Below are 15,586 nucleotides of genomic sequence, written 5' to 3'. Positions count from 1 at the left end.
TCATGACTTGAGCCGCAGTTGGACGCTTAACCGACTGAGCCACCCAGGTGCCCCAATAGGTATATCATTCTTAATCAGGAGTAGAAGCTTTTAAAAATACGAATTCCTGGCCTCACCTCATGAGTGTGTGTGTGTGTGTGTGTGTGTGTGTGTGTGTGTGTGTGTCAGGTCAGAGGGGTATTAGTCAAATAACAGGCACTGGTCTGGTGCCAGGCAAATGGTCTGCTGCTCGAGCTGGATCCATCCAACCAGGGAAAGACTCTCAGCTACCAAGCAGTGTGGCTGAATGAAAGGAATAGGAAGGAAGAAACTACCATTTTCATTACCAAACAATAAAGATAAGGGAAGGAGAGAGTAATTGAAAGGGACAATCAAGCAATTGCATAGTGCCACACACTTTTCCTACAAGAATTATTACCCCATTGGAGGGATTCAGTTGTCTCAAGCCACTTGCCCCAGGCCACACAGCGGCTAAGTGGCAGGGACAGAATTCCCCCCCTAGGCTTGCAGGATCTGAAGAGCATTCTGTGAAGTGGAGGGAGGAGAGTGGGGGAATGGGGAGCATTGGGAAGCAGTGTCCACCACAGCCCATAGGAATGTTCCTAAGGGCTGTGCATGCACTTGGCAGCTTTGAGCTGTGGAATGGCTTCTGGCAGCTGCCTTCTCATCAAAGACTCCATGATGACTATACTGAACAATATTGCATTGTGTGTTTGAAAGTTGCAAACAGAATACATCTTGAAATTGCTCATCACAAGGGGGAAAAATGTAACTATACGAGGTAATGGGTGTCAACTAATCTTATTGTGGTCATGATTTTGCAACATATACATATATCAAATCATTGTGTTGTACACTTAAGCATAAATAATGTTCTGTGTCAACTATATCTCAATAAAACTGGGGGGTGATTAATTTAAAAACTTTGAGGGGCGCCTGGGTGGCGCAGTCGGTTAAGCGTCCGACTTCAGCCAGGTCACGATCTCGCGGTCCGTGGGTTCGAGCCCCGCGTCAGGCTCTGGGCTGATGGCTCAGAGCCTGGAGCCTGTTTCCGATTCTGTGTCTCCCTCTCTCTCTGCCCCTTCCCCGTTCATGCTCTGTCTCTCTCTGTCCCAAAAATAAATAAACGTTGAAAAAAAAAATTTAAAAAAAAAAATAAAAAATAAAAAAAAAAAAAAACTTTGTAAAAAAGGACTCCAGACTTCTCACCACTCCCAAATCTCATTTTTTCCTCTTCACACAGCTTGCTCTGCTGAGCAGAGCGCCCCACACTAGGCACAGAATGGAGATGAGCATTGCTTTGAGATCTTTCTCTGAGCAGGGAGAATATAGCTTTCAGGTCTCCTTCACATGATAAGAAAATCACAGTTACCCTTTCCTTGGCTCCATTTCCAATCTCTTGAAGGTACAGCTGCATGGCTTGGCTGTAACTATTGGTGAGGATGTGAAGAACGTAGGATAGGGGACGACTCCCATTCTGCCACCCTAGCTACTTCTCAACCAGCTCTGCTCCAACCAACTCTTCTTCCTGGTATTAAAGGCCTATCTCTACTGCACAACGTGGATGTGCTCATGGGGGTCAATTATGCTCATCCCCGCTGTCCACCTATGCTGAAGCTCCTGAGGGCAGGAACATTGGTGATTCTTCTGTATCCTCAATGTGCCCAAGCCCAGGGCTGAGTGTACGTTGCTCAGTAACTTACTGTCTTTTGTTTGATTCCCAACAAGTGCTTTTGAAATAGCCTTTTTTTAAATAGTTGCTCTTGTCCAGGACTCTTCATCATCTACCTCTTGTTGATATGCTATAGATTCTGGATCATGTCAGCTTGGGTTATTAACCCCATGGAGACTCAAAGACCAGCCACTTTGATGTTGTCTACAACAACATCTTGTGTTCTGGTGCTTCATTGTCCCCAGTCTGTTGTGTTGTTCCCACATCCCTGAGTCATGCCCACTGTTTACTGTCTTTGGGTGCATATTTGTGCTTATTTGGCAAATCAATGTTCATTTCAACTGTTGTTTAACACTGCTTTTTAGGGGCACCTGGGTGGCTCAGTCGATTAAGCGTCCAACTTCAGCTCAGGTCATGATCCCAGTTTGTGAGTTTGAGCCCCACGTCGGGCTCTGTGCTGTCGGTTCATAGCCTGGAGCTTGCTTTGGATTTTGTGTCTCCCTCTCTCTCTGCCCCTCCTCTGCTCACTCTCTGTCTCTGTGTCTCAAAAAAATGAATAAATGTTAAAAAAAATAAAACAAAACAAAAAACAATGCGTTCTATTCACCTTTTGCGTATTTCCTAATACAATGGCCCTTCCAAACATTCTCCCATTCTTCCACTTTACCTCCATACCTGGAACTTGAAAACAGTCTCACATTATTGAGGCGATAGGACCCCCAGGAGCCTGCACTGCTTTCCTTTCAAATATACTAAGGCACGGTTGTTTGGGAAAGTTTTTGGGTTGGGGTTGGTTTTGTGTTGTTTTGTCTTGTTGCCATTTATAGGGTTCACCCTTTTACCAGGAGGCCTATCTCCTTCAGGACTTTACCACCTCAAATTCCTGTCCCTCTGCAATTTTTAAGATACGATTTTCCCCCCTCCCATTGTTTCCTTTTTTCTTAATCAATAAGCAGAGAAACCTGTGTCACCATGATAATAAATGAAAAAGCAACAAAAGCACTTGTCTTAATTTCCCCCTCAGTTTCCATTCTATTTTCCCTTTTATCTAAAGGGAAGTCCGTAAATTCTAACTTTGTTATGACTTACTCACCCTTAATCTTCCGTCATCTGGTTTCCACCCTACACTTCGTTCACTGGGAAAGGTACCAGCAGCCTCGAACAACCTTCCCTTGATCTGGTCATGCTGGGCTCCTCTGCAACATTCGATGCTGTGGCCCCTGCCTCTGGCCTGACACCCTGTCTTTTTCCCTCTCTTCTTTCACCCTCTGTGTGCCTCTGCTTCTCCTCCCACTTCCATTTCTCCATCCAGGCCACACATGTGGGCATTTCCCAAGATTCAGTCTCTGCATTTTTTTCCTTGGGGATGCCTTTCACTACCAAGGCTTCAGTTATCACCATGTCTCAGCAGGGTCACACTGACATATTTCCAGTTATCTATTGGATTTTCCCACTCATCTGTCCTACTACTTAAAACTTAAAATATCTCAAATTGAATGCCCTCTACCCCACACTGTTTATTTTCTATTCTACTAACTTCAAGCCTCAAGGTCACTGCCCGTCCATTAACTATAATCAGTCATTAAAGTCTACGATTCCTTCAGATCAACCCTTCTACCTCACATATTCAATTTCCTTTGTCACAATCCTAATTCTGTCCCTTATGCTTTACACTTTGGCTATTGAAATCAATTTATTAATATGCTTTGGTTAAAATGTACTCTTCTACTCAAAACATCCAATGGTTTACTACTACTACTATTATTGTTATTATTATCAACAGAATCAAGTCCAACCTTCTTAGGCTAACATTCAAAACCTTTCTCTTTTTTTAAATTTTTTAAAAATTTACATCCAAATTAGCATATAGTGCAACAATGATTTCAGGAGTAGATTCCTTAGTTCCCCTTACCTATTCAGTCCATCCCCCCTCCCACACTCCCTCCAGTAACCCTCTGTTTGTTCTCCATATTTATGAGTCTCTTATGCTTTGTCCCCCTCCCTGTTTTTATGTTATTTTTGTTTCCCTTCCCTTATGTTCATCTGTTTTGTCTCTTAAAGTCCTCATATGAGTGAAGTCATGTGATATTTGTCTGACTAATTTCACTTAGCATAATACACTCCAGTTCCATCCACATAGTTGCAAATGGCAAGATTTCATTCTTTTTGATTGCTGAGTAGTAGTCCATTGTATATATATACCACATCTTCTTTATCCATTCATCCATACATGGACATTTGGGCTCCTTCCATACTTTGGCTATTGTTTATAATGCTGCTATAAACATTGGGGTGCATGTGTCCCTTCGAAATAGCACACCTGTATCCCGTGGATAAATGCCTAGTAGTGCAATTGCTGGGTCATAGGGTAGTTCTATTTTTAGTTTTTTAAGGAACCTCCATACTGTTTTCCAGAGTGGCTGCACCAGCTTGCATTCCCATCAAGACCTTTCTTAATTTGATCACAACTTTGTTGTTCCCACATTCCTCTCTCTACCATATTTCCTTTAAATAGATCAATCACTTCTATCGCTTCTCGGCCTTTTGGCTAAGATCAAGTGTAAATAGATCAATCACTCCAGCAGACTGCTCTGCCCATAAGCTTCCACACACTTTATATTCTCTTGTCTCCACAAAGTTGTCTGTCTTTCCCAATGCATTCTTCACTCTGTTCCCATCTCTCCTGGCCTAACCTCCCTTCAAATTCCAATTCATATCTTACCTTTCAGAAGACCTTCCCTGACCATCTCAATCTCAGTAAATCTCTTCTTCCCATATACTCCCTTTAACTCCCATATATGCCTGGTAGTTTATGGAATAATGTAAATTTATGTAAATTTATTTACATTATGGAATAATGTAAAATTACAGTTTACGTTTTAAATTATTACTTCATTTTCATTATGTTATATCCCTAATGAGACTGTCCACTCCTTTTGGATCTGGACCCCTAACTGCACCTAGCCCAGATTTAGTATACATTAGCTGTTCTCTCCTGAATTACTGTAGATTTATAAATACAAGTTGACCTTGTATATTGAGTCTCAAGCCTGTGTGTTTATGAGAGCAGATACTTTGGGCAGGATATGCAGGCGTGGATATTCTCTTGTACTTCTTTCCAATAAAAATCGTATTTATTGGCTACCCATGGAACTGTGTGTATGTACAGTTACCTTGACTTTTCTTTTTGCCTCTTCTTTAGCATGTAGGAAAGAAGCAAGGTAGACAGCTAATCATACTCTCTTCCAAGTATCATACAATGACTCATCTTTTCCTTCATGATGAAGTAACTCCACTGTTTAAAACAAAAACAAACAAAACCGAGACTTTGTAATAGAATCTTATTCAAGTGCGTAGAAAAAAAATGAAATTTACACTGGAAAAACAGCGTTAGCATATCTAGCTCATGAGTTCATTGACTATTTCCAAGCACCCCATACACTCTTTTACCAAAAAGGAAAGATATGAGAATCACAAACACATCTTTTTTTTTTCTCTCTCTCTCTTATCTGAGGAATCAAAATCTTTATTAATGAGACTTTGGCTTCTTTAATTCAGGCTAGAGTCACTCTATCTTTACAAAGCCCTCTCTAGTTCTTGCCAAGATGATGGAGTCAAGTCTTGCTATTCAGTGCATGAGTGAACCAGCAATAAAGGCTCACCTGGAGGCTCATTAGCAATGCAGAATCCCAGGACACTCCTCAGAATGGGCATTTTCATGTGATTGCCAGGTGATTCACATTCACATTCACATTTGAAAAGCACTGAAGGAAAGCAGACTTGATAAACAGCATTGGAAATACATCTCAGATGGCATAAATATGAAGCTTGAAGAATCTGCAGGAATCTTAAAGCAATATGTGGGTCGTGATGGGTTGGCTATATAAAATAGCTGCATTTTGCAAACTAGAGTCCTGCTCTGGGCAGTGCCTACCCAGTAATGCCCGAGACTGTAGGAGCCCTGAAAGAGATGCCTGCAGCCTTACTCTTGGGCTCAGGAAATCCCTCCAGTGTCTGCTTTCCTCACTTATCTCCATCACATTGCCCTCTTCAGGATTTTTCCTCTGCCCTTCTATAGATGTCTGGATTCAACAGGCTGGAAGTGTCTTCCTGCCACTGCCCTTGGGTGACTCCTTGACACCCTGCACTAGGCCAGGCTTCAGGAGAGGAAGGGCCTGGAACAATGTACAACCCATGCAGGAAATGCCCCAGAGAATGTTTTTCTCTAGTGTGTTGTCTCCTACCTTAACTCTGTCATCTTTTCAAACCCATCAGAGAAGTGTGACCTTAGGCATTGTATTTATTTCCAATGGGGACCTGTTTTTATCCTCGTAGGCTTTTCCTAATCATATCTATCTTTGTTTTGAATGGTAAGAAAAACCTGGTACTCCTACAAAAGAGCAAAGCCAGCAGATCAGCAACAGGCAGACCAGTTTTGATGTGATGCTGGGGTCTCCTTAACCCTGAGTAACACCAATGGCATTAAATAAATGCCTTTTTATGCATCTTTCATTTTAAGCCCATGATACCAAGCTCCTGCTTGTGGTAGGTGCTATTCTATGGAGTACAGCTCTATTGGTGAACAAAACAAAGTCTTTTATCTTGCTGTGATAAATATTTGGGGTGGGTAAGGTAGGGAAGAGAGAGAACAAAAATGAGTAAAACAAAACCCCTGGCCTCAAGTCTCCAGAGTAAATAGAATGATCTAGGCACAGATAGGAGGGGGGAAAGGGGGATATTGTGGGAAAGTAGAGGAGAGGAAGGCACGAGGTGGAGAAAGAAGTCAGAAAGACCCGGGAGTGGCAGGAGATGCCAAGCACAATCAGCCGCCCAACTCAGTGACCGCATGAATGTTGCAGTGGGCTCCGGACCCAGAGTCGGTGGCCAGAGGGAGTGCATTTCTTGTTTGGGAGGAGGATAGCTGCAGAAGAAAAATACACTAAAAAGCCAGAGGCAAAAGAGGCACTTGGTAACAAGAAGCCTTCTGAAGAAGTTAGGAATCAAACTGTAGCAAAGATATATATTGGAATTTCAAACCTCCGTGATTTTCAGAGGCTGTAAGGACATTTCAGAGCCTCCTGCTCAGAGAGTTCTCACAGTCCTGGGTGATATTCACACAAACACATCAGTGTGTGAATATAGGAGCGCATGTGTATATGATGTGTTGGGATCATGGGGGGCGCGGCGCTAGAGCATAGGGAAAGAATGAAGGGAAGGCCATTAAAAGCTTTGCTGAGAAAGGTATTTCTTGTGCACAAAAAAGAATCAGGCCCCTCGCTCCCTACTGGGCCCATTTCTCCTGCCTTTACTCGAGCTGTCAGGCATGAATCCCTGTAGCATTCCGTAACTAATTGACAGTAATGGGGGCCATTGGGAGTCTAAGAATACATGGCATTGCCCGGCATGCACTGGAAAGAAGGGGGGCTCCCTCGGGGGCAGCTGTGGGGAAAATAAAGGCTGTCTTGTAAACTTGTTTTTTTAATTGAAGGTAGGAGGTAGAAAGTAGAGAGGAGCAGATTTAGACAGACTTCTACTTTAGCCTAAAAATTAAAAAGTTGTAAATGTCATATCTTATCCTGAGTTAATATCCCAGGATCCTAAGTTTGCCACAGAGAAGAAACAGATGGAATTTCAATTAACCCCAGGGCCCCCTGTGAAATCTATATTGTACCCTCTGGATTTACAACATATTGTAATATATGACTGCAGGCTTTGGAGATTCCATCGCAAATCAACCCTCTTTATTCCAGGGGTTCAGAAAACAGCTACAAAGGCCCACTTCAGAATCAAAAGTGGCCAACTTTTTACAACTCCATCCTCAGAGTTGAAATCAAATTTCTAATCTTACAACAGATTTCATTTATTGAGCAGTCTCATGTTTTTAGAGGGGACGTTTATTTTTTTTTTCCATGAACAATGATGTTTACATGCGGAAATTGCTTAGCCCAAATAGAAAATTGGAAAGATACACCATTATCACACCTTGTAGAATGACTTACAGACCCACAGTAAATTATCTCCCAAGGACTTTTATAATCTAAAAATTCATACCATAAAGAACATAGTCTTCAATAGTAAGGATATTCAAGATAAAAACGAAATCAGTTACCTCTGCTATAAACATCAGAAGAAGTTGTATACGTTGAAATAACCTTTAAGAATTCCACGTTGTTTTCCAAACCAGAATTGTTTATCAGGTATCTATGAACTGATGATTTTGACCTTCAGTTCTTTTCCTTTATTACTGGCCTTGCCTTCCTGCACTTGTTCATTTCAAAAATAATATTTTTACGTGCAAAGAAACTTTTAAGACTAATGTTGGCCTTTTACATTAGGGATAAATTTTCTGCACATTTTTCTTAGCAGACTACTTTTCCCTGAAATTGCACTTCACCTCAAATCATCCATGACCTTCTACAGAGATGAGTTATGTCCGTGCAGTAGTATGGATTCTTTCCTACCCAGCTTGCTGCTGTGTTGTCCCGCATCTTTTGATGGAAGATTTGCCTCTGGAATATTCCTGTGGAATATCTCTAGGGATTAGATAAGCAAAATTCTTGTTCTTTGAGAAAAAGTAATTTGGGGGCACCGAAACGTGTCTTTTTAAAAGAAGATTGGGGGTTGACATGTGATGTGAAGGGTCTCCCTCACCAAAGTGACCATGAGGAGGTGAGGACTAGGACAATCTATTAGACTCATAGATGTTGACAGCTGGAAGAAATGGAAGAGACATCATCCAGAGAGCTAAGATATTGTGTACTCCCACTTTTCAGTTTCATGGAAGAAAGGAAGAATTCAATGAGGCAGTTTTAGAGATGTTCCTTTCCAGATAGCCAGGATGGCTGAATTCTCCAGCCAGCTGGTCTTTTCCTCCACCAAATGCACAGCTTTGCAGGAACACGTCAGGGGCCTATCTTCCAGCACGTAGCTAGATCAGCAGGGGTCATTATATGGTGAGGACATCCATCCAGATGGAGCAGAGTTTAGGTGTGGCACCAGGACTCGTGGGGGCCACCAGAGAAACCCAAGGAACTGGACAACTCACTCTCCCAGCAGGCTTGGAGCATTGGCTCCAAGGTCAAAAGAAGATTCTTTTGATGTAACAGACCTCTCTATTTCTAGCGATATTGGCTTATCCTCTTACACCAGTTTTTAATCAGAAAAAAATATATATATTTTTTAAATAGTCCGAACATTTGCCTGTCTTGGACGTCTTAACATCAGGCATTCAAAGGTCATTTTAATGTAATGATTAAGGTTTATTTCCTCATCCGAACAATAACATGAATCTGTTATTAAACCCAGACCAACATTCATTTAAACTGTCTCACTTCCGTCCTAGATATCATTTATTTTGGAAAGAGCAAATATGTGGTTACTTAAAAATAATATACCAACCAAATGTTAAGAGTGACTGGGTTTTTGTTTGCTTTTTTTTTTTTTTACCCTTTGTGTTTATTTATCACATACGAATAATAAAATTTAATACTATAGTACTTACTATGTGCCAGGCACTGTTCTAAATGCTTTATATGCATCTGTTTTTTAATTATTACAATACTCTGAGGTACTATTATCTTTCTTTTCCAAAGGGAGAATATTAATGACATAAACAGTGTTCCAAGGACATGGTTGTTTTCAGCCTTCAGAGGTGATGGCCACACATCAGGTTTTCTGATGGCCTGTTCATTTGCAGAGTTGCAAGTGACTTGTCTTTTACAACACAGTCAATATGGCTCTTCCTCTTCCTTTTCCCTCCCCTCAGCTTCTCCAGGTCTGCCCCAAACTTGACACTACTTACAACTTCTTATTTGAGACTCCCTGAGTTATGTTTGGCAACTTAACTTTTGGTAAAGTTTTCATTTTTATCCTATGAATTTCCTATTCCAACACCACCAGAAGTTAAATCAAGATAAAAGGAGAAGAAAAAGGATAATATAGGAAGTGTTCTGAAATCACCTGGGTTTAAGGCTTCGTAATCATATAAAGTAGAGAAAGTATACTGAATAAGTCAACTGAAAAAATAGATGGTCGGTGAAATATTTTACTTTTTCCTTGTGTTTCCTCTGTTCTCCCAGGTTGGTTTTACTATTTTATTATATCTTTTCCCAAATACCCAAACCACAATTGTTTTTAATCACTTTGCTGGGCCAACAAAAATGTGTACATTAGAACAAACAAGATTCCTTTTAGATCTTACATAGCAGTTTTTCCCAAAAGTTTTCACTGACAAAGCTTTCCCACAGGTATCTATTCCTGTCTTTGAATCCTCTTGGCACTTACATATACAGATAGTGCCTCACCGCCAAGCCTTTGTTTATTATCTTGGCTTGGAACCCATCTCTAGTCATTTAATTTACATATATCTTAGCTTCAGAATCAGGTTCCCAGGAAAAGAACTATTCTTTTTCTTTGCAGATTCTGCTGTCTTATTTTGTAGGTCAGACAGATTTGTTGAGCTGAATTCAAGAGAGTGCTATATATAAATGACATATTTCCCTGAAGTCTGATTGCTGAGGATAAGAGCACTGAATTGATTGGGAAACTAGGCCAAGTAGACAAAATCTTACAGCAAGAATAGGAGAAAAGTTGGTGTGGCATGGGCTAGAGTCTGGCATGTCGGAAGATAATCCTAGTTTAGGACAGGAGTTCAGGAAGACTGTCCAGAATTTTGGAAGATGCAGTGATTTTAGAAGATTGGATTTTTGGAAGATGGAGCGGTTTTAGAAGTAAGATTGGATTTTCTCTAAACAAAAGAAAGGACATCCACTGTACCATTTGTGGGCAAGAGTTCAGGAGAAACATCTGCCCTGCGAATGGCAAGCCAACCATAGATGACACCAGAGGTGAAGATGTTCAGAGAAAAGCATCGATGTGGCTGCATGATTTGGCAGGAGTCTTCAACTGGGCCATTATGACAAAACTGATTTCCAGGATCTCACTTTTGTGATTTCAACAACTGTTCATCCATTCTCTGCAGATTGCCCTTCTTTTCATGAGTGGGAATTTTGACCTTTCATTCGCTTTGTCTTTGGAAGGTCAGAGGGGAGCATTGTTTAAAGGCAATCAGATTCTGCTTGGGAGAGCACCATGTGGAGGAGGCTGAGCTTGGGACATGGCACCATGGCAGTGATGCGCCTCAGTCTTACTCTTTCAACCTGTATCTTTTTCTATATATTATTAGCAAGCTGTTTTTATGTCTTCAGAAGTCATTTCTGCCTTTCATTAAGAATGATAGTATAAATTAGCATTTGTGTAGGACCTTCCCAACAAGCTGCTAAAAGTCAATACTGAAAAAAGGGTTTGTGCTCTCTATTTTTAAATAATAGATTTTATTTTTAAAGCAGTTTTAAGTTTCCAGAAAAATTGAACAGAAAGTACAGAGAGTTCTCATATAGCCTCTCTTCCTTTCCATTCCCTTACCTCCTTCCTCCATAGTTTCCCTATTACTAACATCCTGCATTGGTATTGGTATATTTCTTACAACCTATAAGCCAATGTTGATACATTATTATTAACTAAACTCCATAGTTTACATTAGAGGTCTCTCTTTGTGTTGTACATTCTATGGGTTTTGACAAATGTCTAATGAAACATATCCACAACTACAGTGTCAAAACAGAGTAGTTTCATTGCCCTAAAACCTCCTGTGCTCCACCTATCCATCCCTTCTTTTCTCCCTTCTCCCCCCTGCCATTCACTGATATTTTTAGTGTCTCCATGTTTTTGCCTTCTCCAAAATTTCATATATGTACTTGGAACCATCCACACTGCCTGATATTGACTTCTTTCACTTAGTAATAAGCATTCAAGGTGCCTCTGTATCTTTTTGTAGCTTGATAGCTCATTTCTTCTTATCACTGAATAATATTCTACCATATGAAATACCAATTTGGTTATCCATTCACCTTCTGAAGGACATCTTGGTTGCTTCCAAGTTTTAGCAGTTGTCAATAAAGCTGCTGTCAACATCCGTGTGTAGCTTCTTCTCATTTGGAAGCTGAGGGACAGAGGCAAGCCTCCCAGAATTCTGTATCTCCACACTTTCCCTATCTGCCTCGTCAACTGACTGGTCCCTCGTGACTTCCTGATTCCTCACAACTGTTTCTGGTCCTCCTCCAAGCCTACCATGGCAGAGTTAAGGGCATAGTTACATCCAAATTGCCTAACGTCTGATCCCAGACCAGGGAGAAATGAGCCCTAAGTTGTCACCATTGTGGAGAAGAGACAATCTCGACTGAGCTGGAGGAGCCCGTTACCACCAGGGCTTCTGGCCCGTGACACTTAGACTTGTGTCCTAGAAGTCACTAGGAGATGCCATTTCTGGTCACATGTCACAGACAGAAAGGTTTCATCTTCTGAAGCCAATCCCCAGCTGCTGGATACTCTCCTCATACCCCACCCTAATGCTTTTCCAACTGTTCCCTGCTTTAGCCTCAGGGAAAGTTCTCTGTTCCCTTAAAAAGAGAGGTTCTGATTAATTAGAACTCTCCACTTTAGATTTCTTCCATTGGGTTCTTCTTTGTGTTAAGTTCCTGTCCTCTTGACTCCCACATACATTAAAGCGCATTGGGATTTTCTGTGGAAGTGGCACAAAGTCACAGAGGTGGTCTGTCTCTGCAGACTGCCCTCTCCTCTTTTCATGCTCAATGGTGAAAGGCTGAAAATAGCAGAAGCACCTTGCCTCCCTTATTGCTTTTCAAGAAGGGAATTTGCAGGTCTGCCAGCAGCCGAGTGGTCATGTGAAGTTTCAAGACACCTAATCCCACCTCAAGGCGCAGTGGTTGGGCTCTCCTGAGATGTTGAGAAGGGGCTTCCCGGCCACTGAAAACCTCCTCTCAGGTTAGCACCTCACTTTGAGCTGCCTGAATATTTCTCAGAAACGTTCTCATCGCATGGCTCACCTTTTGAACATTCGCCGAAGAGGATCCACTTTACAGTTTTCTCTTGGTGACTCTTTGGGGGAGTTCACACTCCACACTCATCTTCAGAGATCTGTTTGTGGAAGAGCTTCTAGTTGGAGAACCCAAGCATCATGCTGGTTGTCAGCAAAGTGGGCTGCTTCTGACCGGGCCCATGCAACCTCTCCCCACTTTGTTTAACTGTATGTGAAATGTGGCCAGCTGCACTTCACAGGAGAGCACCCACAACACTGCACATTAACCCGTTAGAGGAGAGGGGACGACACCGTGCCTTTTGACAAGAAGGGGAGGACAGTACGATGTGGGTTTTTGAGACAGCAATTATGGCAGGAAAGGGAGCAGGAACTGGGGATCCAATGTTGGCAGTCCTGAGGTGGAAGGAGGAAGAGAAAGGGTGAAGAAGCAGTGAGGTGGATTGAGTGGGAGGGTTTAATTATGACGTATTTTGTGCACCGGGATCTCTGAGGATACAGAAATAAAGCAGTCTGCTCCCAAGACTGGCTTGGCAATGAAAAACAATTCTCTGTTTGTCATTCAAATAGCAACACTGGGTTTGAGGTGAGAGAAAGCCATTGATTATCCTACTACCAGAGAACTCTTTGAGTCAGCGCTGCCCTGTTTCATAAGGGGCCTGAGCAAGGAAGTAGGCTCTAATATTTGTGCAGTACCCGCCATGTTTTCTGAACCCCCTTCAAGGGGATTTACATACATTACCTCAGTTTAGGCTGTTACCTCTATGTTAAAGCAGAGTCCATGAAAGCAAGAAAGGTTAAGTGACTTGCATAAGGACACATGATTCATAATATTCAGTCTTCGTCCAACTGTTTCCGAAGCCTGTTCTCATGCTGCATAGGAGGTTTAAAGTCCAGCTCTCCTAGTCCCCTACTCCAGACCCTACTCCCACCAAGAAATGGTCCTCCCCCAGGCAGAAGGAGCTTGAAAATGTTCAATTAGAGATGTATTTCTTTATCCAACACTTTATTCTTTGGCAACTGAGAGGAATGAGCCATTAAAAGAGCTGTCATTAATGCATTCCTTACTGAAAACATATTTAGGAGAAAATTCCCAACAAGGAAATTTTCACTATGTGCATGAGGAGCATGGGGCAGTCAGAAAAGGGACAAGGTGAGAGATTAACACAAAGGAAGATAGAAGACACCCTTGCTTGCTCCTCATTTTTTGTGGGCAGGGTGTGACCTGGGAGAAGCCCTTCCCCTCTTCTCCCTGTCCAGGAAGCAGGGAGGGTAACTGGCTCCTTATCCCCCAAAGGATCAGGGAGTGAGAGGAGGCCAGAGAGAATGTGGCAATAGCAGAGATGGGGGGTGGGGGGATGCGGTAGGGTGGAGACAAAGGGGGAAGTAACTTTTTTAAATAAAAAATGATAAGTGATGAATAGAATGGCTAATCCTGAAGAGCCCTGAGAAGGCCAGACTGCCAAGCAAGGGCCTCTCTTTTTTGCACTTTCCTTTTTCTTTTCTTTTTAATTTTCTTTTCTTTAATTTCGCTGCAGCACGTATAATCAATTACAGCCTGAATTGGGATAAAGGGAGGGGAAGCACTTTAATTCATAAATCAATTTTATACGGTCATCAGTCAGGTTGTGAATGCAAATACCTCTGTCGGTTTAGGTTATTCAGAATTAATTGACTCCCACCGGGCTGGGCTGCAGATGGAGAGGGCCTTTCTCACAGAGTCTCCTTGGACCCAGCATGGGGGCCGACTGCTTCCTCCCTTCCCCCTCAGGCCCTCGACCACCCCCTCCCCTCCTTTACCCTCTGGGCCCCAAACACGGAGATGATGGGGGTGGGCTTCCAGCAAAGAAGCTGGGTGGATAAGAGCGCAGAGTGTTTGAAGAAGGAAGGGGATACACAGAAAGATGAAAGCCCCCAAACAAACCCTCTTCAGCCCAGGCCCTGCAGAGACACCTTTATGTGATTAGAAATGCTTAGCTTTCAAGGGTCTGCTTTTAAGTTCTCTTGAGCTTCTTAAATAAGAAAGAAAAAAGAAAACAAACAGAAAAGCCAGCCAGAGTCCCTGGGCTGCAGCTGAAGCGATATCATTCAGAAACCACCGAGTGGTTTGTGTGGCCGCCAGATCTGAGCAGCAGAGAGCAGCCCAGGACACAGGGGGGAGTGTCTGCAGGGCCCAGCAGGAGTGAGCATGAGGTCCCTGCCCAAGGCACCTTAGGCCAATGAGCTCCTTGATGGCCCTGCACCATGCTCAGGGTAGGGATGGGATGAATCATGGTGGAGGAAGGATTGACAGAAGCTTCTTAACTGGGCAGCACCTTGTTTCCTAAGTTGGGGTCTTCGATCACAGGAGTTCATTCTAGTTTGGAAAAGACACACACCCATACATTCAGCATATCCTGTCTTCTACTTTTCCACTTTTTACCCTCAGCTGAATATACCGCTAGTTGTGTTGCTCCAAATCAGATTTAGTGGATTTCAATGCCAGCCCCCACGTTAGATTCACCCAGGGACTTTTTTATTTTGCTTTTTGTTAATGCCACTGTCCGGGTCCACTTCTAAAACTTCCGCTTTCTTTGGCTTGAGTAGAGCTCCAGGAATTGATGTTTTTTAGCAGAGCTGCAAGTGAGTCCAATGTGAAGTTAGCATTGGAACCACCAAAGTGTCTAGAACTCCCCAGTCCTGGCTTCCCGCCACACCCTGACAGTGTTTCTCAAAGTCTGGTGCATTAGAATTGCATAGGCAGGAGAAGGAAACACTGATAAGAAAAAAGAACAAAGTAGTATTTGAAATTATACATGTTGCAGATTCTCTGCTCTCCTCTAGACACATTGTACAATAGAATCACTGAAAAAATATGTATATAACTTACACAAACTCTCAGTAAGTGTAGGAACCCCAAGTGAGGCAAAGCACCAAGATGTTTGAACTGTCTTGATTTAAAATCAAATCCTAGCCTGCCTGTTATGCATCATATTTTGCCTTGACTTAATAGTTGCCTGTTTGTGGATTTTGCCAGAGAG

Source organism: Lynx rufus, unplaced genomic scaffold (genome assembly GCF_022079265.1).
Source record: "Lynx rufus isolate CCGP_SWC_20201006 ecotype Redwood Valley unplaced genomic scaffold, mLynRuf1.p SCAF_5, whole genome shotgun sequence".
NCBI classification, from domain to species: domain Eukaryota; kingdom Metazoa; phylum Chordata; class Mammalia; order Carnivora; family Felidae; genus Lynx; species Lynx rufus.
Note: the sequence above shows the minus strand (reverse complement) of the source record.